The sequence below is a fragment of the Myodes glareolus genome, chromosome 2, assembly GCF_982192425.1.
Source record: "Myodes glareolus chromosome 2, mMyoGla1.1, whole genome shotgun sequence".
NCBI lineage: Eukaryota > Metazoa > Chordata > Mammalia > Rodentia > Cricetidae > Myodes > Myodes glareolus.
Window position 1 is genome coordinate 23,152,910 of NC_142027.1, and position 25,583 is coordinate 23,178,492.

General features: G+C 36.6%; 1 long non-coding RNA gene across 4 annotated transcripts in view; it reads right to left on the reverse strand.

Moving 5' to 3' along the window:
* Nucleotides 1-25,583, reverse strand: part of LOC125392952 (uncharacterized) — a 381,816-nt gene that overhangs the window by 195,738 nt on the left and 160,495 nt on the right. For 3 of the 4 annotated variants that reach the window (XR_015735775.1, XR_015000619.2, XR_015000624.2), the window contains exon 4: nucleotides 9,207-9,427. This is a non-coding gene — a long non-coding RNA (uncharacterized LOC125392952). Of the gene's footprint in view, nucleotides 1-9,206; nucleotides 9,428-10,154; nucleotides 10,510-25,583 lie in introns of those variants that run through there. The other variant, XR_015000628.2, reaches the window with a different exon arrangement.

Below are 25,583 nucleotides of genomic sequence, written 5' to 3' on the forward strand. Positions count from 1 at the left end.
GTCTATTAAGAGATTAATGGATAAACAGAGTGTTATATGTTTACAGAATGGGAAGTTATTCAGCAATTATAAAAGCTGAAATCATGAAATTGGCAAGTAAATGGATGAAGATAAAAAAATCATATTGAGTAAGGTAATCTAGACACAGAAAGACAAAAATGGTATGTATTTATTTAATGTGGTCATTATCTGTTGAGTTAATGATAAGCACCCTACAATCCATATTACCTTAGAGGTCAGGTGTAGACCTAGGGAGGAGAAATGGATCTCATTAAAAAGGTAGAATAGAATAGATAGTTATGAATATATGTGAGGGGAACCAGAAAGAAAAGCTTCAATTGGGGAGGGGAGGGAAGAGAAAGATAGGGGAGACAATGTGAAGAGGGACATATAAATCTAAGGGCCGTTTGTAAGATTTCATATGGAAACCTAACACAGTAGAAGCTTTCTAAAATATGCATACACATGAGGGCGATCTAAATGAAGTTGCCAAATAATGGAGATGACAAAGCCCAGACTTTACATGCTTTTTATCACCAAATGAAGTTTTCACTATTGAGAATGGGTTACATTTAATTGAGTTGGCCAAAAGGCTCCCTTGGGAATTCACAAACAACCAGGCTGCTGCCAAGTCTATTGGTTCTTCTCCACAAACTGACAGCAAAGTCCCATTCCTGAAGAACACATCCACACACCTCTTTCAACATGGAAAAGTTGATCTGGTCCCCATCTAAAGCCTTCAGTCCTACAGACTAGTGTGCATGGTACCAGAGAGAACCCACCTGCAAGGTATGCTGTCATAAAGATGGCCAAAGCTTGTAGGAGTAACCAACAAATATCTGATCTGAGTTAAGGACCATTTTATATGATGGACCTGTACTGAAACTAGGTAGGCCAAGGACTTGGGGGAAAATAAAATACTACTGTTATGATAAAAGAAAGTACCAATAAAATAATGCCTAAAGATATTCTGCTACAACCATTTCTGCAGTAGATGGGAACAAATACAGAGATGCACAGCCAATCAGTGTGTAGGGAGTCGGAGCCCTTGGATACTCAGACATAAATGTGATGTCATCACCAAATCTCCCACCCCCGCAAAGTTCAGGGAGCTATGTGGAAAGGGGACAGAGAGAGTGTAAGAGCCAGAGAGGATGAACAACAACCAAGGAGACAAGGCTTTCCAGATCTAGGAGTGCTACTGTATGTCAGAGCTCACAGAGACTGAGGCAGGGTGAAAAGGACTTACATAGAGTAGCACCAGATAGCATCCTAGGGCTGCAAAGAGAATGGATACAAGTCCCTATCTCTAACCCCAAAACTATTTCCAGTTGATGAGCACTTGCAAATGAAAAATTGATTTTCTCCAGCGGCATCTCACTGGAGAAACACAGCACTCCTAAGGGTAGGCCCCATGCATAGCAGGAGATAGCCCACCAAAAAAAAAATGATCTCAGTGGCATCATTGGAGGTTCATTATCTCATAAGGCTTTTTTCAGAGTGGGTTTTCCTTTACTTTACAAGTCCTTTGTGTACATATTATGACTTCCAGTTTTATGTTTCTATGAGATTCTTGTGAATGTGTATCTGTAACTCTATAGTAATAATGAATGATTGCAAATAATAGTAGTGTAATTTCTTGAGAAATATTTCCAAATATTATACTATTATTCTATAACTTTAATTATTTTAAGCCACTGATGTGTAAAGAAACCACACTTTAAAAATGAAAATGCAGCATGTAGATATTATCATAGTTTATTTTCTTGCAGAAAAATTGAAAATTGTCTGTGACCAGCATTAATTTGTCACTGAAAAGTGCCTAACTTAGAACAAAGCAAAATATGCATCAGAAAACCTGCTATGTCAATGGCCAATATTTCCCAGTGCTCTCTACTGAAAGTTTATTTCCATATGCTTAGAACTTTTAGTAGCTGGATGGGGGGAGGTAGGAGAAAGAGAAGGTAAGAGGAAAAGGAGGAGAGAGAAACAGAAAGGGAAGGGGAGGAGCAGGGAGAGAGAGATCCCATACTTGTAGTCAAGGTTTCTTCATTGGGTCTAGGACCATAATCACTAAATATGAAGTATTGTTATACTTCATTAAAATAAGTTAGTAAAACTGGGAGTACAAAACTAAATCCTTGCATCAATGTTTATAGGAATACAACTCAGAGAAAAACCAGTAAGTATTTTGGGCTTCCTATCTATACAATGAGGCACTGGACCCATCCCTGCTGTGCCTGGTCATTTGCAGGACTGACATGAAATGTTGGAAGCAGTGTAGTGAGTCTGACGTAGGCATCTGAGACCAGAATGTGTGGAACTTTCAAGGTCAGGAATCACTAAAGAATGCTGGAGGTAGGGCAGATAAGGGGTTCCATAATCACACTCATAACCAGAGAGACAGCGCTGCAATTATTTCTAGGGTCAAATTTTTAAAATTCTTTTCAAAATGCTCTTAGAAAAACCAATTACTTTTGTAATACTGGAGAATTGATTGTGAACATCATTTGGGCCTGCATATCATAAAGGTCCTAAGAACTCCCCAGCCTCTCACCGCCTTTCTTTAAACCATAGCAACACCTTTCCATGGATTGCTAGGGGGAAAAAAAAGCTATTTTCAGTTGCATAGAGAAATCTGTTTCTACTCCAGGATTCTTAGTGAAGGACAGGTTTTTATAAAATTCAATAATATTAATAAGAGTAGCTTATTGCTGTAGGGCACATTGGCAACTTCAAGTAAAATAGGCAGGTGAAGAAAAATGTTCATATTTTTAGAAAAAAATGAGCTAATAATTGCTGTGTGTGGATAAATACATCATGGACAAGGCTCAGGGTAACCCAGGCATAGCAGAACCGTTTGTGGGTTGTTCCTAGTAGGAAATCATAAGGCCATTAGGACTTGTGCTTCAATGGCTCTGGATTTTATGTCCCTTCCACTTTGCACTCAGGTCATGAAGTGAGAAAATTTCTCCATCCTATACACTCTCGTCCTCATGTGCTGACTTACCACAGGCTCAAGTAAATTCATTAATCTATTGTGAATAGTAACCTTAAAAAACATGAATGAGGTATCATTATTTCTCTTAATAATTTGATTACCTCATGTCATTTGCCATAGTGACAGCTAACACAATGTTCATTCTTTGCAAAGTGATGAGTACAAACAATTTACCTGTCTCTCCCTCCACCTCTCATTGTCTGTCTCTGCCACATGCCTCATGTGTGTATTGTGCATATGTGTGCATATTCTTTTGATGGCCAGATGTTGATGTTCAAGGTCTTCTTCAGTGGCTCACCTTATTTGTGGAGACAAGGTTTCTCCTTGAACCTGTGCCTCACATTCAGGCAATGCTGGCAGGCTAAGAGCCCTAGTGATCCTCCTGTTTCCACCTTCCCAGCACTACAATTACAGATGTGAGCTGGCATGTTAGGGTTCTTATTAGAATGATGGAGAGTTACAGCCCTACCCTCATCCTTACACAGCAAGCACTAATGATGGAGCTTTCTTCTAAGGCCCTAGAATTCAAGGTTTTTTTTGACAGGGTTTCTCTGTGTCTGTGTAGCTCTGCCAGTCCTGGAACTCACTCTGTAGACCAGGTTGTCCTTGAACTCGCAGAGATCCACCTGCTCTGCCTCCAGAGTGGTGGGACTGAAGGCATGCACCACCCCTGCCCTAAAATTCCATACTGTAAACAAAATGTTTAGATCTTTCTCAGGATGTTTTCATTAACATTGGCCAGAGAAAAAAAACTAAAGCTATCTCTGCCTTTTCTGAACATGTATATACACAAGTACACTCTTTCCAGCAATATCTAGGCAGTTTTCAGTGCTTTTATGGATTATATCATACAATTGTATAGGGGCACCCACTACATCTACACAAGAAAGAGACTTAAAGGATGTGCACTGTGTATTGCTCAATTATAATTTTCAACCCGGTAATGATTCTGCTGCATCCTAAATGGTGATAGTTTCTGATACTCATCAGCATTAAGTCTCATCATTGACTATCATGCACTAAACCCAGCCATGAAAGTTCCAGATCAATTTTAAAACCATTAAAAAATATAGTGGCTTTAAAGCTTATTATAATTTAGCTCATTTTTGAAAAATTAAGGCTAAAGAAAAGCAGCTGTGCATTTGCACATCTGGAAATCAGTTTTCATTGCACTTCTCTTAAGCAAGGAAGAAAAAACTCTACCTGCAGCAACGCTCGGCTTTCTAGTCAAACACACACTTTTATTCTATGTATCATTTTACCTGAGGCCACATTAGTTATCTAAACTTTTATGTTTTGCTTACTCAAATTTGATTTTGAGGACCTTTTAAAGGGAAATTACAAGAAGTTTTACCACTTTCTTTTACATATCTAAGAGCAACGAACAAATTTCATAGATAAATAGTTCTAAAAACTGTTATAGTCCTATTGAAGAATTTACATGTAGAAAATTAAAGGAAATTCCAGGTGTAAGGAGACCTAATAGCTTACAGTTTGTTGACAATCTGTTTGTTCACTTCATCATCCCTGGGTCTGAACCAGTCATACTAACCTAGTGATTAATAAAATCGATTACTGCCTTCTTTTAACAAATACAGTTTCTAAATTAAACACGTTGGCACAAAACTATGTCAATAGAAAAAGTTATCACTCTACAAATATTATGAACTGATTATCACTGTCTCATCTGTCGGAATTGCCAATCATTCCTTGTTTCTATATCATTACTGGTCACTTTCTGACACGTGAAGATGTTTGAGAAATACTCAAATCATACATCAGTAAAGATTTTCTATGCACCATCCTCTCCGAATGTCAAGTTCCCTGAATATATCAACAAAAATTGTGTATTGATTAAGAAGAATTCTCTGGGGTGAATATTTGTGAATGAACCCCAAAGATGAAAAGAAGCATAGTTAAGTTAGAACTCCACAGAGCATGCCAAGAAATATGCACATAGTGTACAAATGTGCTGCATGAGCAGAAAATTCACACTGCATCAAAATAACTATACTTCATGATGAATGTAACTGAAATATGTAATTAATGTATTTTAGTATTGGAGATGCCCTGAATTCATGAGGCCCTGAGCTTAATACCCAATAATACAAAAACAAAATAAACAAATAACCAAACAAAAATCTTTTCAAAGAACAATTTGCTCATGTGTCAAACAGAAGTTGAACAGTCTCAGTGTTAAATTTGACTTGTATATATTGATATACACTATCTTGAACAAAACACAAGCTATTAATTCACAAGTAGACAATCATGTTCTGTAATTTTCAGCAACATGACCTTTTGTGCACAGTTGTTCATTCTTCAGGAAGATGCCCAGGTAAAGGTAAAGTGAAAAAGTTAATTATTTTTGCCAAGACAGAGTTTCCTTTGATGTTATACAGGCATTTTCATTGTACTGAGTCAACCTGTCCCAACCTGTGACTTTGGAAACCATTACACACAAAGAACAATGCATTTGCCATGGGAATCCCAAGCATGGAGGTCAGTACCCCGGAATGAGTGTTTCCTGCAGTGACTCTTCTTTCTTTGTAGTATAACTGAGATTTAGTGTTGATGGGATCTGAAGCAAGACCAGGATTTAAACAGGGAAATGGCTACCGAGGCCAAGACCTAGAACAGTATGGATACCACAAACTGTACCAGCATCCCCCCTTTGCCAGCATGGTCTTCTCAGAGCTCCCTACATCTCTCTCTGGTTTGTAGTTTGCTGAGGAAATGCGTGTTGTAAATACTGATATTGAAATATATTTGCCAAAAATTTCACTTATACTTTCTATTATAATCTGAAAACCAAATCCAAGTTCATACTCCTTAAACAGATATACATGTTCCAGTAAGGCCATCACTGCTATCAAAATCTTTTCAAGAGTGAGACTGACAGAAATTTCTAAGAAAAATGTGAAAATATTTCAGGCACCTTTTGGTCCTGACAGATACTCACTTCTTGTCATTAAAAAAAAAAAAAAAAAGGAACTGGAGGCAACTGGTGAGGCCCAAGGTACTGAAGGCCAGGTATTGTATCACAGCAATAACAACATGGAACAGCGATGGATCCGCAAACGTTTCCATTTTAAGAAAATGATGACCTTCTAGAGTTTCCAAAAATTAATAACTCTTTAAAAGGGGCTAATAATCACATGTTAAACTTCACTCCACCAACCTGCCATTGACCATAATGTATACAAAACAACTCAGTGCGCTAGACTATCCAAAGGATCAGATTTGATGGACTCTTTTATGCTAAATCATTTATTGGCTAATTTCCAGTAAGAAAATCAATCTTAAAACAAAATGTAGACTTATTATGGAACCGAATTCAACATGGGGTGAGGCAAGATATTACAGAAGACAGTTTACAGGACAGATGTGTCTGAGCACACAAATAAGCACAGCCTACAACTTGGAAAAGTGCTTACAGACTTTTTATATTTTAAGAAAAATATTTATCCTAAAAAATAATTTAGCCAACTGTTATCGTGATTTTTGAGAGAAGATTATAGAATGGAACACAACTCATCTTTGTTTAACTCTATAAAATATCAGGTCGCTTGTAAACTGAACCCAACATTATTCTTTAAAAAGACATCGAATAGCAAGATTTAGTTAACAATACCTAAATAATTAAATCCGTAAGAGAAAATGGAAACAATTGCAAATAGACTATTTTTTTTACTTGAAAAAGACTTAAAATCAGAGGTCATAATTCTATACTTTTAATATTAGAATTCAATGAAAACATTTGGCGATCAAATTTATAATTATATTTTGGTTTCCTATAATACAGAAAGTATTCATCTACTGGAAAAAATGTTGCTGATACAGCTACAGAGAAATCTGAAAATTCAGCACAAGCAACAACGAGCATATTAGTGTTTCAAGATTTATTATATGAATAACTGACAAAATAAGTGCCATAAAATTTTGCATAAAATGTACGGCCTTTTATTTCAGCACATCCTTTCCCTAATGCAAGGAAGGCTGTTGTCTTCACATGCATTTCTTATCTACTTTTGCTATTCCAATTCTAAATCCTCTTGCCTGTAACTAATCTTTTATGACTGAGGTCACTGAGGTGGTGCCAAGACTCAATAATGCCATTCAATCTACTGTAGCAATGTGCTTATCTCATTACTGGAATGTAGACCATTCAGGCCAACGCACTTCATGGGAATGATGAAATGTTCACCTAAAATGCCCTGTTGTTAAGACTTCTCACACAGTAAAAATTGCAGTTGAAAATGTGCCCACATGTGCGTTCCAGTAAAGAATAAAAGTTGGCAGATAATTATTTGATGTCTCTTTTAATTGGGAAAAAGAATTTTATGTGATTGTTGTATGATTGAAACAAGCATTCAAAATCATTTCTTGCTAAAATGCGTTAAAGACCATCCTACAAATGAAAAATTACAAGTAGATTTTATTTCTCTGAAGTTTCTACATTGTGAAAAGGGATTGGACTTACGTCTGTCCAAAAGAACAAATAATGAAAGCTTTTCAAGCTATTAGTCCCAAATACAGTAAGTGCAAAACAGAAATATTTTCCCTTTCAAAGTGATTGTTTCTCTAGATACTATTTTTAAAATGTTAGTAGTAATAGTTGATAATTGTGTCTGAAAGGCTACACAATAGACTCAGCTAACTCAGCTAACAGCTCATTGGTACATCAAGCAAAAGTAAATGTTTAACTACTGAAGCGAGGTACATAATTCAATTGCTTTTCAATGCAACTTCAAATTTCTCCTGCAACTCAAAAATATTTGCCAATAGTCCGGTATGGATTATCCACCTTCTGAACTTAAAAACTGTATCTATCTGCGTGTCTTAAGAGCTCTATCTCTGAATGTATTTATGTTGCTATGGTCCTTATTTCACAGTAACAAAAAACTTTACAACTGTCAGTCAAAATATATCTTAGCAAATTTTAGAGAAATAGTCTGCGAATTTCAGATACTTTGTAAAACTATGATAGTAAAAATAAAATGAGAGTTAAAATTAGGAAATAAAAAAAATAAAAGGGGTTCTAGAGCCAACCAAACAAGGCAGTGAGTGTTATTTTCTCTGCATCTGTTTAATGGTGGCAAATTTAATGATTGTTTTAATAAAAAAATTGACATCCAACAACAGTAATTTCTTATTATTACAGAAGAGTTTTCGTTAAATATTGTTTCAGCTATGAATTCACAGACCAAAAGAACTTACCAGATAAATTTCTTGCAACTCATAATTTCCATGAATTTTATTGCTGACTGATATGATCATTTAATGCACCCTAGCCCTCAGGTCAACTAACAGTAACATGTATATGAAGCCAACAATCACAGTGGAAAAATACAAACAAACTATCCAAAGGCAATCAGATCTTAAAAATCAAATTTAATTTCAGTTTGTTGGGCAATCCAAGTGAACAATGTGCTATATTTTGTCCAGAAGAAATTGGCATAGTTACATGTGAGGTAGGCATAGCAATTAAGAGAGTTCTAATTCATGTTCCTAATTCGTAGTTCTCATTCTACAAACTGACAATTCATTTGATTCTCATAGATACAGCACACAGAAAATACAAGAGTGTAACTAAGATCAAGCATTAGGTTACTATAGTACAAGAGGGAGAATCATGTTGTAGGGGTGGCACAAAGATTTCTTTAAACAGCACAAACACTGAGTTTCCTCTGCTTTACACTAAAGTGCTTTGCAGACTAGGTGCTTTTAATGTCTTAACATACTGCTTAAAAAATCACTGAAAAATCTAATATTGTTACTAACTATTAAACTAGGCTATTTCATTGCAACTTGTTAATGTAACACCAAAAAAAACTTATTATATAAAATTACATATCGGCTCGTGTGACAGAATTCAGGTGTAGAAAAGTCAAATCTAAAAGCCGCTCAAAAAAAGTGTGTGTCTTTGAGCTTCTCGCCTTCTTTCATGAAAACTCACCCTTTATCTTATAGGAAAACAATTAAATGCAATTGTTTCGTCATTCAGACGTGTCTACATTCCAAACATTTCTATAAAAAGGTTTATTAAAATCATCAAGGTATCGCTTAATCTTTTAGAATTGCATAACAAATACTCACAACTACAGATCCCAAAACCAAGGCATTTTGATATACACAAAGACCCCACTTAAGTCAATGTTAGAGTTAATCACAGGCATAAAACTTCAGGAAAACTATTACTTACTGTTAACCGGCTGCTGCTCACAGAGAAGAAGAGGTTTATTAATTCATCTGGTGTTTGTCCCAGTGGGTTTTGAAGAATCTCTCCATAGTTTTTACTGCTCAGGGGGACGATCACCCCTATACTGGTGTGGTGAAGGAAAAAAAGTCCTTAAATTTCTTATTTCAGATTATTCTTATTCTATCGTGGTTTAGACGGCAACAGGCAAAGACTCCACAGCGACACTATGAGAAAAAAAAATTGAAGGCTTATTTCATATTTACTGTATAAAGTCATTTTTGACATGCCTATACAACTGGTTGTGGCAGCTTTCAAACATGATTTCTAATAAAAAAAAATCGCTCCAGGTTCTTTGAGAGAGAGCTCGCCGCTGGGAAGTTGATTTTGGCACTTGGCCAAAATCATGTGCAAAGGGGCCTCATTAAGGATTCATGGCAGCCTTCAGCACTCTCAAAAATGTGACCCAACAGGCTAAATCAGCGACTAAAATTAAAAAGTAAGAGACAAAGACAACTTACTTAATATTCCTTCCAAAGCAACATTCAACTTTTTATTTCTTTTTTGGATAATCAAACCCATGTTAGTCTAATCTATTGCCCTGTCCCTGTCCTCTCCTGTTCATACAATTTCTCTTTAAAACTTGTCAACTTCCCTCCTAAGAAACCATTTTCTTTCTGTGTGAGTTCGCAAAGATTTCGCTCTGTAATCAAACCATATCTTTTGCGACCGGTTCAACAACAGAAAAGCAAAACGTCGAAAGACGAACTATAGCATTCTGTTTTAGTTTTAAATCGATGAACAAAAACAACTAACCAATCTTCCGTGCATCTCAGCTTCCACAGAAGTGGGCACACAACCTTTAAACTGGCATCCTTTGTAGGGGAAAATTTCACTGTCAAACTTTGCTCCCCCGCCCCCCACCCCAAAGTAGCTCTGACCCGGGAACCTTACCTAGAGGTCTTCTGGCTTTTCTGTAGATCAAAAAGTTTCCTGCCTAAGCACACAGATATTCTTTCTCACACCATAGAGGCCCTTTTATGAATTCCGCACTGTAACAGGCTGCTTTCCACATCAGTTGAGAGCCCAGTGCGTCAGCTCTCAAGATAAAAATGCATGGCTAACACACAATTAGTGGGAGAGGTTGTCTCCAGGAGAATTTATCTTAGAACGAAAGAAGCAGAAACAGCTATTTTCCCCCCTTTTCTCCTCCTTTTTTTTTTTTTTTTTTTTTCTGAAATAGCAAATAGGGTGCGGTCAGATGTTAGGATTTTGCCTGAGAAAAGGGCCCTGCAGAGCACTAGGACCCACTAAATACTAGCAGAGCAGCCTGGGAAGGGAGCCAACGGAAGGACTTTGTTTGACCCAGCTGCCAATCTCCCCCGAAGCCGTGCGCCAGACTAAACACTCACACTATTTTAACTCAAATCAGGCTACAGCAGCTGTTTGCTTTCCGGCTCTGAGCTCGGCACCCACATGGCCTGTGTAGTTCACCCGCGAGCTTTGTGAGCTGCCTTGCTGAAATCTGTTCCGGGGTGGGATTTATCAGTGGAAAGAAAAATTTAACCCTGCTCCTCATGGTTAACATGGATTGTTTGTCCCTCAGCTTTTGATCTGGTCACTGGAAGATGATTCTATAATCTTTGAAAAGAGGAGGGATAATTTTACATCAAGAGAGAGATTTGGGATTTGAAGGTAAGGACTCCGAGTTTTCTTTTAAAGTTTTCTAATGTGCTGAAATTAACAGTAAAATGTGGCGATCCCAGTGCTCTGTACTGCAACTCTCGGAACAAGGGTGGTGTTCACTCATTCCAAGCCAACACTTTCCACCAAACAAGATGGAGAATTATGCTGATACGAGTAGTACTTAATAAAGTTGCCTCAATGGTCCCCTCCACTACTAGAAAGTTACCTCAAAAGCAGCGATGAAATAAAGTGCAGAAAGTTGCTTCTTGACATGCAAAGGTACAAGAAACCAAAAGCACAAAGCAATCCAATATCCCTCTATTTCTAAATTTTATTTGCTTATTAATCAAAATGTTGAAATCTCATTAATGATTGTCAGAGATTAAAATGTATCCATTGTCAGCATAGAGTAAAAATTACATGAGAAAGAATGCAGATAAAGTCCAATATTACGACTATCAAAATTAGGAAGAAGTAATTTAGTAATTAAGATCAATTATGCAACAAATAGATGCTAAAGTCTGGATATGTGGAGAACATTAGTAAACCAATCCTCTGTCATATGGAGGAAAGATGTAAAGGAGCTACTACCTACACTACAGATGAGTATTTTACTCCCCAAAGCCTAGGAAACCCTGTGGAGGAAAGCCAATATCTCTTTCGTGTTTACCTTACCTTTCATTGTCAAATCGGGAAATAATAGTTAAAATAGTGAACTTTAATGTGACTGCAAAGGGCAACCATGAAACAATTCTGAAACACACTGCAAGTGTTCCCATGACTTTTTTTTTTTCCCAGAAAGTTGCTTCTTCGACTTTTGCAGTTCTGAACATTTGTGTCTACCATTGTACCAACCCAGATATTTCCAGATTGGCTGCATCTGTGTTGTGTGTACATGTTGTACATGTTCGTGTTCGTCTGCATCTGCACCTGTTGCAGGTGGACTTGAAGGCTTAAGGTGGATGTTGGGTGTCCTCTTGATCACTCTCTATCCTACTAATTAAAGACTAAGTCTCACTCATTCACAAATGTCACAGATTCTGGTAGAGTAGGTGGCTGGTAAACCCCACAGATTGTCCTGTCTTCCCTTCTTCAGAGCTGGGATTAAACTGTGTGCTTTACACGTGAGTGCTGACATCAGAATTCATGTTCTCGTGCTTTTTCATGGGGCAAACATTCTACAGACTGAACAATTTATGCAGCACAAAATTATGTGAGTTTTATTTTACAAACAATGCTTTTTCTTCATACATGATGTGGCAAAGATCCTGATAGTCAGAATACATTTGCCACAAACGAACCAGTTACTGAGAGTGTATCTTATAATGATACTGCAAACCAACCGATTCCTAATGTCCAAATCCATCATTGTATATGCAAAACTATGATAGTTATCACCTGCATTATTTCTTTGTAGATGTATTTCCTATTATTTTCAAGTTTAGGTGGAACAAAAAGATCAATATTTTTTGAAATATGAACCTTTTACAGTAAAATTCAGAATAGAACTTTGTGTATGAATATTCCAGAGGAGACCACAGCTGCTTTCACTCTGAGGAAGATGATCTAATAATAATAAGATACTGTGAACACCTGATAAGTGGGAAATTGTGAACACCTGTTTCTCACTGGAAACTATTTCAAGTAAATGGTAAATATACAGTGGATTATTCATTAAGCAAGCAAATTATTATGTGGTGAGAGAATCTGAGAAAGAAAAGAAGAATACTTGTTCTTCCTCATAATCAGAATTTAGCTGATAACATACGTATATGTAAACAAATATGCATGTGTAAACAGGAAAAAAGGCAGAAAAAAGGAGAAGAAATGCTATGCATTAGGGGAAAAGGAAGGGCTGGTTGCAGGCAAGGGACATATATTATGTCAGAGGATACAAAGCTAGTGGTTTTAGTTCTAACCTTGTCATAGAGTTTTCAGTCTTGGCAGTGGATAAAGACATAAAAATATATATGATAGACAAAGTCTAAAAGACAAGATGAAGCTCCATAACTTTCATTTTGAATTGCTACTCCAGCTTATAAAAAATACTGTGATGTGTATAATCTTGGGTATGTTTAATTTTGTTTAATGATTGGTGTAGGAGAATTGTCTGTATTCTGTCAATCATCTTTTAAATAAACACTGATTAGCCAGGCAGGAAGTATAGGTGGGGAAACCAGACAGGAAGTAGAAATGATGCAATGAGAACAGAGGAATTCTGGAAAGGAGGGAGTTGATTCCTTCCAGTCATGCACAGATCACTGAAGAAGCAGGATGTGATCTGCCTGCTGAAAAAGGTACTGAGCCATATGGCAAAAATAGATCAGAATAATGGGTTAATATAATCTACAAGAGCTAATATGTAGCCTGACCTAATGGGCCAATCAGCTTTATAACTTATAGAGATCTCTGTGTGATTTTCTTTGGGGCTTGCCAGCTTTTGGGTACTGGGTGGGACAGATAACCCAACAAGCAGTCCCCTTTATGTTACTGATGATGGACTGAAATTTGTAATGTTTTTATAATAAAGTTTTAATATACTTTATAATTTTTAAGAAATTATTATATGAAATCAATGTGTTAATGATTTTCTAAAAAATTATTTACTAATTAAAGCATAATATACAGTCTAAAAAAGAAACAAAGCCAAGCCGTTGGGTGGCTCACATCTTTAATCCCAGCACTAGGGAGGTGGAGGCTGAAAGTTGTATGGCTGGACAGAGTGAGGAATATAAGGTAGGAGGAGACAGGAGCTCAGGATTCAGTCTGAGGTTTCCTAAAGACAGCATTCACTCTAAGGACTTGTAGAGAGACAGGATATGCCATTCAGTCTAAGAATTTTGAAAAGGTAACTAGTGACCGGCTGCTCTCTGCTTCTCTGATCTTTCACTTTCCAACCCCTAATATAAGTCTCTGGGTTTTTATTATTAATATCAGTTAGAAGTCGTTCAACATTTTATCCTTTTGAAAGAGTTAAAAGCAACTTAATAGTGGTAGGAGTAACAGATGATACCTTCAATGAAGTATCTAGAGTATAGTTGAATTGTTAATAGTCTTTAATAAAATCAGCCATAAGTAAAGGTTTCACAGACAGAAAAATATCATACACATCTTACATACATCTTTCTGAAGGAAAGCCAAAAGAGTGGGAAGTTGATCAATCATTCATTGTAACAAGAAGTACTTCAATGCAAAAACTAAGAAAACTATAGGGGTGAAGAAAATTATATCCTATTGCATTTTAAGAAGATAGAAGAAAAATCTTCAATAAACATTTCCAAGTAGAACTCATCAATTTATGACAAAAATATACAGAAACAACAAGTAGCATTTTCAGTGTAAAAGAAGTATAGTCAGCATTTGAAACTAGCACATCGAAAGAAGAAAACCTTACGAATAGCAACTGACCCTGAAGATAAAGCATTTGAAAAACTCATTGTTCAGTCATGAAGAAAACTGAACAAACAAGGAACAGAGGAAGCAAATGCTGTTTAAATGATGATGAACATCTGTAAAAATTTGTAGCTAAAATCATGGCAAGGGAGAAAGCAGATGCTCTGACGACATGAATATAGCTAGTGCAATAAGACAAGAAAACTGTCTACAACATAAATATTTAAAAGGTACATAAAATCCTATTTATTCATGGATTATTTATTATCTTTATAGAAAATACTAAGAAGAAAGTACAGCATATTTTCTGGATATATGATCAACACACAAAAGCCAGTTGCCTCTCACCTTATTAGTCATGAATTCTCCTAATTTTCAAATCTAAAAATGTTATTTTTCTGCAATAAAGGAGATGAAATATTTGGATTTTAAAAGAGAAATATATGAACAGTATATATGTATATATATATCAATATATATCAGTATATATGTACATATATACTGTGACACAACAATATTAATTTTAGGGAAGATCCAAACAAGTACATGACTTTACTATTCTGGCTTAGTAGGTCTGGAACCAAAGACATCATGGAAGCAATGAGCATTTCTACATTCAGATCTGTTTTTAACATGTCCCTCCTACAAAAGGAGATGGGAATCCTTAGGGAAGCGGGAATCATGATTGGTTCAAGAACTTGACAGACAGTAACCTACAAAATAGGCCGGAAGCATCTTATTGTGACAAAGAATAAGGAGCACAACAAATACAGCACAGCAATGCATTACAGTGAATTTCCAAGGGATAGAGTTGACGTGTAAGGGCGTCCAGGCGTGAAAGCTGGAACAAGTTGAACACACAGGTAAAATAATAGTGGATTTATAAAAAAAAAATATTCACCAGTCTATCTTGAGTAAGTAAATGATTAGCCACATGCACAGAGAGTAGGCAAATATCTTACACAAAGAATTCAAAGCTCCATATGTATGCCTTCTGTTCAGGGGCGTGGAGCATGACTTCCCTCTTTCTCTCCTGGGTTCCTTCCAAAGACTAATGAATGCAGGAGAAAGAAACTCAGTACTTTTATAGAGGGGTTTCTTGCCCAAGTACAAAACTCCAATGAAGACATGTGAAACATGTCAGAAAAATTCTAACCAGGGCTTATTTCACTGAGAAATTTATCAGTAAGCCTCAGATAGATCAAGATTCTAAGACACAAGCAAAATCTGAGAAACTTTTAGTACCGAGTATAGCTTAGAGACACAACTACTGATTGAAATGTGATACCGTAAATGACATCTCAGAACAAGATCATCAATAAGAAGAAGTTGAGGGGTCATAAAGCAGAGAGTATAATAGTCATGTTTCACTAATTGTGATCAAAATATCAAGTTCATATCATAGGAATGCTCCGTCTTGAAATCACTGGAGGAAAACACATCCAAACAAAATACATAGATGTGGAGCCCAGTGCCAATGAACACATGCACAAAACTTTCCCTCATTCAAGGCTCAGGGAACTGCAAAATGGGCAGAAAGGTTGTAAGAGCCATAGGATCAGCATTGTCTGGGAGATTGTGTTTCCTAGCAACATGAGAACCTGTACCTGTACAGTGTTACCAACATGACCATCAAAATGTGAGGTGAACCAGGAGGACAGCAATGAACATGCCAAACTGAATGGAGGAAAGTCTACCAGACATCACCCCTGCACAGGTAACCATCGGTATATGAGGAAAGCTGGGAGTGAGGGATGTGGTCATTCCCAGGGAAGAGAACAGTAGTTAACTGTCCAGTGTCAAATGATCAGCCATGAAAATATACACACAAGTAACCTTATGTAGACTCAATATAGGAATATGTATGTGTCTATATATGCATATCCTCATGTAACAACAATTTGTAAAAAAATCAGCCATGGATTTGAAGGAGAGCAGTGAGGGGTACGTGGGAGGACTTGGAAGGTGCAAAGGGAAGGCAACATTTTGTTATTAAATTATAATATCAAAAAAAGAAAATATGAAAAAATAAGAATGAAAAATAAGATCTAAGAAAATAACTCCAGAACCTGGAAACAACCTAACTGTCCCTCAATGAAAGAATGAATAAAGAAAATATGATACATTTATACAATGGAGTGCTATTTGGCGGTAAAAAAAAAAACAATGACATCTTGAAAGTTGCAGACAAATGGACAGAATTAGAAAAAAACATCCTGGGTAACCCAGACCCAGAAAAACAAATACAGTATGTACTCACTTAAAAGTGGATACCAAACATAAAGCAGAGGATAACCAAACTACAGTCCACAAACCCAGAGAATCTAGAATCCTCTTCCAGAAACAGAGGGAAGCAGATGCAAAGATTCACAACTAACCACTGGGCAGAGTTCCGGGCAAAGACGGGAAAGAGCAATAATATGAGCAAAGGGGTCAAGACCATGAAGGGGAAACCCACAGAATCGGGCGACGAGAACTAGAGGAAGATCCCTGACTCTGGACTGACAAATGGGGAACCTTCATAGGACTGAACTAGGCACCCTGAATACAGTGACAATGGTGTAGCTTGGGCAGTAGATGTGACCACTGGCAGTGGGACCAAGATCTAACTCCAAAGCATGAACTGACTTTGTGGAGTTCATTTTCTATGGAGAAAGACTTTGCCCAGGTCCCGGGTGGGGTGGGCAGTTGGTCTTGTCTCAGTGAGGTGATGGAACAAACTTAGTTGACTTCCAGAGGAGTCCTTAACCTCTCTGAGGAACAAATGGGGTAGGGGAAGGGGAAGGGGGAGGAGCAGGAAGAGAGGTGAGAGGGGAAACAGGGATTGGTATTTAACAAACAAACAAATAAATAGAATTTTAAAAGTTACTCCATCTTATACAAACTTTGCAATACTTCTAAAAGTACTAACCTTGAAAGCTTATTAAAATATCTGCTATAAAATGTTTCAGATTAAAAAATTAACAATTCTAATGCTTCCTTTATCTTTAAACAAATATTTTCTGAGCTATGGAATTAAGATCAAGAAAGTAATTTCCGAGAAATCTGAACCAAAGTAATACAACTAAGTTTTTGTTGCCTTCCATGGGATCTATTAGTTTTTCCTCTTACATATTTTAGTTTATCAATTGCTTTAAATTTATGTGTTGTTTCAGATTTTTCTTTGGCTTCATTTTCTGTTTTGATTGTGTGTCTTTTGCACCACCTCTGGATCCTTAGTACAGGCTGCTGCTGTACAATACTCCAGACCCCCGTTTTCCAAATGCCCACAGGGCTATCCTCTTCATTAAGGAAGACAAATTCATATCTTCCATCTAATAAGACTCTCCATACCCCCTGTGGTGAGCCAGCCATTCTCTCAACTAACTGAAGGAGACCTCAAGATGTCCCAATGCTTTTCAAGGAGACTCCTGTGACAAGCAAACCTGAAGTTCAAAAATATACTGGAAAAGAGTTCTCCACAAGAAAATTAGCAAACAAAGATATTTTGTTTTCTGGGAAATTCATTTGCTGGAAACACTTAGCCTTTTTTTTAAAAAAAAAAATCTGGTCAGACCTCACAGCATAGTTTTTTATTTTAAATCTCTTAATACAATCCTACGAAATTTCATATTTGCAACCTGTGAAAAAAAAAAGAACCATTCCAGTTCTGATGGATCTACTCTAGAATATACAAAGCCTGTGTTAAGAACAAAGTTTGATATTAAATTAGGTTGAAATTTTCTATTTGCATTAGCCTTTGGACCAACAGTCTAAAATATAATGAAGTTTTGCTTACAAGGTAAACTAGAATAATACAGAGCGGAACAGCAACACAACAGCAGAAAGAGGTAACCTTTAATTGTCCTCCTAGAGAATGTGTGGCATCTCCAGAGTCACAAATACCACAGTGATTCAATAGCAGAAATATGCACTGCTGTCAGGGACTACAGAGAAGGTGCAAAATGGGTTGTGTCTTGGAAAATAATCTCAGAGGAACTCTTTCAATCTTTGCCAGGACTCCTGCACTCTCTTGCTTTCCCCCTTGGGTTCTCCCAACCCATCAAAACACCACATTTCCCACTCGAAGTTTGGAAACATCTCTAAGTTTGTATATGAAACATCCTGAGGTTTGTGGGTTTCAGTCAAAACTAAACTATCCTCAGGGTAGCTGATTTTGGCAGATTTTAAGCAGAAATTTGGTCTGATAATCTGATTAAGTTCTTTCAAAGTAAATTGTAAAAGATGCAGAAGCTAAATTTTCAAGAGCATTTGAGTATAGATTAATTTCTAGATGGTAAAGAGGACTTGTATTAAAATGGAAATGTGGATTCCTTTATTTACAATCAAATATATCTGTCTCTTTCCTCTCTTCCCCTCACAAGCCCTTCCTCTCTTTTCTCTCTCTGTCCCTTCCTCTCTTTTCTCTCTCTGTCTTCCTCCTTCCTCACTCTCTTTTCTTTCCTTCCCTCTCTTCATTTCTCTCTTTCTCATTATTTGATCAATGATATTTCCTTACTCTGCATTTTTCTGAGAATGGGTACTTCATCTTTAAATTGGTTGCCAGGCAGGAATTTATCTCAATCATTTCTCAAGAAAAATGCTACTTCCATATCATACTATTTAAAGTATTAGTACTGAACATTCTCTTTTGATGATTGCTAAAATCCACAACAAGAAAAAGGGGTCCTAGGGAAAATCAAGGTCACCTTTTTTTTTGTCCAAAAAAAAACACTTTGTGTTTCTTTTTGTCTAATAAATTTAAACTTCATAATAAAATATTCTATAAAACAGTGTTGCATATTATTATCTTTAAAACAAAAATAGAGCAAGGTCCTTTTTTATTTCTGTTAATAACCTGTCGATTTAAAATAGGAACAATGATTTGAATTTATCACAGTTATCAGTTGCTTTATTTAAACAATTAACTAACTGCAAACAGTGACTATTGACTAAAATATCTTCCCAGACACAGTCATCTTTCACAGGTTTCTGCTGATGCCGTGAATCAATGTTCAACGCAATGTATCAATACATAAAAAATTCTTATGACTCATTATATATTTTTAGAATTCACTAACAATGAAGAATGATACAACTCAGCTTTTACATAAAATCAAAATAATTTATAATTATCTTGTGTTTCTATATGCCAAGTTTGATTCTAAGTACATTGCATTATAATAATCCATTTCATCTTCAAAAGAAAATCATGAACTGAGTATCTTCATAAGCTTCATTTGATGAAGTTGACTGTCTGTATCCCTTAGTTTCATACCCATGGATCTCAACGATTATGGACTGAAAGATTAATCCTCAGTCGAAGGGCTGACCCCCACATGAGGGTTTGATTGATGCTGAAAGATGGTCCTTTGTGGAAGACATTCTGAGGGGATTTTGATTAGGAGGAAAGGCTGCTAATGAACAGACTGCTATAGAGTTCCAGGAGGAACAACTTAAATAGAGCTGCGTCCAGACCCCGCCCTCTGAGAGGTAGCATAGAGCAGAACTAGAACTACGGACATTACAAATCAAATTCTGCCAGACTTGAGGACAGTGCCCCTAGTGGCATACTTTTGAACCAAGGAGATTGAGATGGGGTGAACTCCTAGCCAGCAAAGCAAGGGAAAGAGCAAGCAAGTCACTCCATACTCTGTAAACAGGAAGATAAAAACACAATGTGGATTCTTTTTATTTATTTATTTATTTATTTATTTATTTATTTATTTATTTATTATGTACACAGTGTTCAGCCTCCATGCCTTCAGACCAGAAGAGGGCACCAGATCTCATTACAGGTGGTTGTGAGCCACCATGTGGTTGCTGGGAATTGAACTCAGGACCTCCGGAAGAACAGTCAGTGCTCTTAACCGCTGAGCCATCTCTCCAGCCCCCACAATGTGGATTCTTATTTGACTAGAGCTGTATGTAATTTAAGATTGTTGTTCCAATGCAAGACAGTTTCATTTTTATCACTGAATAGATTATTTATAACTTTCCAATAATCATTACTTGCAAAACGGCAACTAATTTTAGCATATGTGGCAGGAAAACATTTGATTATTGGTTAAATGGCAGTTCTGGAAAGCAAAACCTTCCTAATTTTAAATCTCTTTTTTTTACTGTTATTATATGTAAAATGAATATATAGTATTCTATTCCTTCAGTATGGCACGAGTTTGGGAGAGTTTTCAAGAAAATTGAACTGTGTGAACAAATACGTATTCAATATTTTCACAAAACAAATACACTGAAGCTATATCCACAAGACTTAATTTGACTTAGTGCTGCCTCTCAGACAAAGGTTCTCAAAGTAAACTGTAATTGGTTTATGTTTTTTCCCAAATGTATACCATGGGAAATATTCTAGTCAGCACAGATAGCCCTCACACAAGTTCTTGGAATAATTACCGAATACTCTATGTTATGTTGTCCCTTGGGTCATTTAACTATTCTTTAATGTCTTGCCTTCGTCTCTAATTCAATTTCCACATACTTGCATCTCTCACCATATAGAATTAGGATTACACTTTTATTCAGCAGTAGTACTGTTTAAGTTTTCTAGAAAAGCAATGAATGTCTAGTACATTTCATCGTATGGACACTGTTTAACCTTCTCTATTGTCCAGCAGAAATCTGAGACAGGGTTTGGAAAGTTTATCTTACATAATTAACTTTCATCTACTTCATACTGTATACTTTGGGGGAATAAGACAGTAAACATGAAGTCCAAATGTTGAGTTTAAAGTACCCTGAGGGCCATAGTTAATAATGTAAATGTTTAATAAACTTAAATTTACAGCTATTTCAGCCAAAAGTTTATATTTGAGAAATATTAGCTGACTTTCTTAAACGCAAATTCTAGGCATTGGGGTGGCAGGTCAAGCAAAGCAAACCTCTGAGGTTTCTAAGAACAGAACCAACTGTGATGGGGAATGGAGTCATCTACATAAGGCAATTCTTATTTCCATCATCCTCTGCCTTCCCTGTCACCAAAGACGATACTCCTGCTTTGGGAGAAATACTGCAGTCTGGAAGCCATGAGCATGAGCCTGTGACTGAGGAAAAACACCACTGCTTAGGTCACCTTGTGGCATTCTGCACTGATCTTATTGGATTTCAACTTTTTTTTCTGGAAAAGTGATTCATTGGAGAAGAAAAACTCATTATCCAAAGTATTTCAAAGTGCCTGAGGAAGTCTACCTGACTTGTTTGCCTTTTATGTGGACACATTCAGTGTCATTATGGGCCATATTCACTGGTTACTATGATGATTCTGCATGTTTATCAGAGACTAATGATATATCTTCTATCCAGAAAAATCTCAAATGCCTGGTCTATTTATTTACAGCTGACATATTTAATTTAATGAAAAACACAAATTAGACATTAGTTGCTATAGATAACACCAAAGACTGATTTAACAGAATTCAGAGAAAATAAAATATGATGTTGAAGTAGAAAAGCACTGAATCTTTTCCTCAGTGTCCATGGAGGTGAGGTGTGGTGTCATATCCCTGCAGACAAACACACATCCACAAAAAATAAAAAGCCCGTAAATAAACAAAATTCTTTTAAAAATCAAATATTGTAAACAGCAGAAATTAACATTTATATACAAGCATTAAAAGCAGCAGAACAGTTTAAAATAACAGGTGTCTCATAAGATATACACTTAGTAATAAATTAGCAGTCTATGCTTTAATGGAGTTTTAATATCTTTCTTTGCAAAAAATGACTAATCTATTTCACATTTTAGAGAGGAAAGGAAATAGAATAAAAAATAGATTTTGAATGCTATTATTCTTCTGAATAATGTTTCTAATTTCAAAGGAGTCACAAGATAGAAATTTTATGGCTAATACCACCTGGAATATTAATGAAAATAAATTCACTAAAATTCTGTAATTCTGTGGGGCAGTGGTAGTACATGCCTTTAATCCCAGCACTCAGGAGGCAAAGCCAGACAGATCTCTGTGAGTTCAAGGCCAGCCTGGTCTACAAGAGGTCCAGAATAGGCTCCAAAGCTACAGAGAAACCCTGTCTCAAAAAAAGAAAAACGAATAAAATTTTAAAAATGTAATTTTTTCAGAATGTTTGCCTTAATCACATTCATAATGAACTTGCAAAGCCATGCTAAGTAAGTAACATTTTTGTTTCCTTAACAAAACTACTTCCCCTACTCCACTGTTCCCAGAAGTAAAGTAATACACATAGGACATGTATAGCGTATGCCATGGCTAGTGATAACTATTAACTTCCTAGGCACTAGAATCAGCTGTGAGATAGTGGCCTTGGACACGCTAGTGTGGGGGGGTTATCTTAATCAGCTTAGCTGATGTGAGAAGAGTCATCGTAACTGTGGGTGAAACTATTCCCTTATCTGGATATCCTGGACTGCATGAAATGAAAAAATGAGGTGCGTAGCAGCATCCACCGATCTTGGTTCCCGATTGAGACATAATGTGACCACCTTCACAAGCTCCTGCTGCTTTTACTCCTCCACCAGAATGAACACTGACCTTGAAATGCAACTCCAAATAATCCCTTCCTCACTGAAGTTCTTTTTATCAGGGAATTTTACTACAGAAACAGGAAAAGAAGCCAAGACAAGCCACATCCCAAACAGATTTTGTTCATAGTAAATAATGCTTGCTCTTTGATCCAAACTTTGAACATCAAGTCTAGAATAAAGGTTCTATGTGAATCAAATTAAATAAAGATTTCTAAAATTTGACTAGTGGAGGAAAAATGAAGTTTGTGGCGCCACGACACTGCAACAGAACATTCTCTTGGGCACTTGGCGAGGTGACATGGTAGCAGGGATTATCCAAGGATAGGGTTTCTTTAGTCTTTTACTGAAAATTACTTTTTAGCTCTCTTCATTTTTCTTTTGTTATCCCTGCCCACTACCACACTCTTAGGAAGTCCTAGAGAGAGACTTCTGAGTAGGATGGGGAGTAAAAAGAAGGCTAGAACTGACATTAACTGTAAAAGGATCAAGAAGAGGAACCTCCAAGCCACTAGATGCACATGAGTTATGTAAACTTGAGTTTGCAAATCGCTGCAACGTCCCTTAGGCATTAAGATCTTTTAGTCATCTGCTGCATACTCATGTTGAAGACTTTGAGAACTTAAACTACTCACCACGTCTTAAAAGGTTAAAAGTAACTGCTTACTATCAGGGCTAGAGAGGGATCAGTGGTTGAGGGCACTTGCTCTTTCTACAGACTGGGATTCATTTCCCAGCAACTACATGGCAGCTAACAGCCATCTGTAACTAACACTACTCCTTCAATCTGGTCTTCACTTCTGGCCTATGCAGTCACTGCACATACATGGTGCACAGGCATACATGCCACATGTTGGAACATGGTCAGAAGAACGATGCATGGTGAACAGTGCCTTGGGGAACTGCAAGAAAGGCTCCAGGAAATGAAAAGTAGAGGGCTTTTTACCTCAGGTGCATTTATTCCCTGGATTGTTCCTGTATGTGATTTCATGCCTCCCGTCAGAAACAGTTACATCTAATCCATAAGATATGTTTATCCTTATTGAATGTCAGAACGCAGATACAGAACCCAGTCTCATCAGTGTGCCTTGAATCTGGATATGGCCCTCTGCCTTCTTTTCACGTTTTCTCATATATAATCTACAGTATGGGCCAGGAAATTGTGGTTAAATTGGTCAGTCCTGAGAAAGTTCTGGAAAAGTGCTACTCTGTCAGTATGTAGTGTGTGCTTAGTGGCATTTATTCACAAGTTTTTCTGATCACATTTTCCTGGTCATATTTTTTTTTGAACTCTAACAACTTTCCTTGGATCACTGCTTTCTTTGTTTCATTAACATCTAAAAGTAAATTGAGACTGAAGGAAGGTTGTCTACGGCATTAGACTGTAGTCCACCCTATTCTTACAGATGCTCAGATCCCAGGTCCCACTAGACAAGATCTCCACAGGTGAGTTGAAAGTCAACAAGTGGCGCCTGAATCAGGAACCTGAGTGAAAAACTGCAAGAAGTGGGGACCCCTGCAGAGGAAGGTAAGCAGGAATTAAAATGAAGACAAAAGCAGGAAAAACCAGTACCATATATTGAGTTGATACATTGAAAAATGAATTGTTGAAAAAAATAAACAACTACGGCTAACTCTGAAGGTCAGTGCTGTACTCCACGCTTTCACTAGTACAAATACACCTGTCTTCATCATACGATTTAAGATTGCCCTTCGTAAACATGAGAGCAAAAACTTATCTGCGATGGTTGATAGCGTAGGGTTAAACCAAGGTGGTGGAAGTAGAAATATTTGGTCTCCACTCTGTTCATGTTTCCTAGTGGTGTATAGGAGTAACTCTTGTCATATGTTGCACTTTAAATCAATACTTTTCACTAGCCAGAGCTACACAGTGGAACACTAGAAATGTAGTTACACTTTGCTCCTCACTTGATATATTTTGTTTTTCTTTATTTTGTTAAAATATCAAATTGGGAATCTTTTTTATCTCAGCAGTTCTTAAAGAGGATTTTTAGATTGTGAAGGTCTGTAATTACACAGTTACAATTAAATATTTATCTCAAGTGCACGTCAATGTTTATAAGCCAAATCCAAACTTTATTAAATGATTCATGCGCAGAACCATCAACAAACTGTAGATTAATTTTACTACACTTGATATTTATTGAATGCTCTCCAGGGAATAAAAATGCACATATTCTCCTTTGAAAAGTGTTGAATTTTATTTGTTCCTTTTTCTCTGAACTAACATTTGGGTATTGTTTTACATATATATATATATATATATATATATATACATATATATATATATAAATGATGCTGTTTTGTAAGCACCTACTTGAGGTGTTAAGAGGTCCTAATTAGATTAATGAAAAGCACAGCATTAGTTTCAGAACTGAAGTGTTAGATGAAGTACCTGTTTCATTTAGTGATTACCAATGGGAGAAACACAGTATATATATGTGTGTGTGTGTGTGTGTGTGTATATTCTATTTCTTATCTTAACACACCTGATTAATAAATCAATTTTACTTAGTTAATTATTTGAACAAATTGATTCCAGAGACTGACAGGGAATGCATGATTTTATATGACTTTTCTTTTTTATAATTAGTTTATTTTTTTAAAAAAAGCATTTTTTTATGGGAACCACAAGCATCACCGGAGGTGTTTGTAGTCCCCAAGGAAGCAGTACATGCAGTTACAATAAAAGATAATACAGGACACGGCATCACTGAGAATATCAGAGCACCTTCCCTTTGAACCCTGTGATGGAATGTATGCCATTTCTATAGGAAGACTGGGTATGTTCA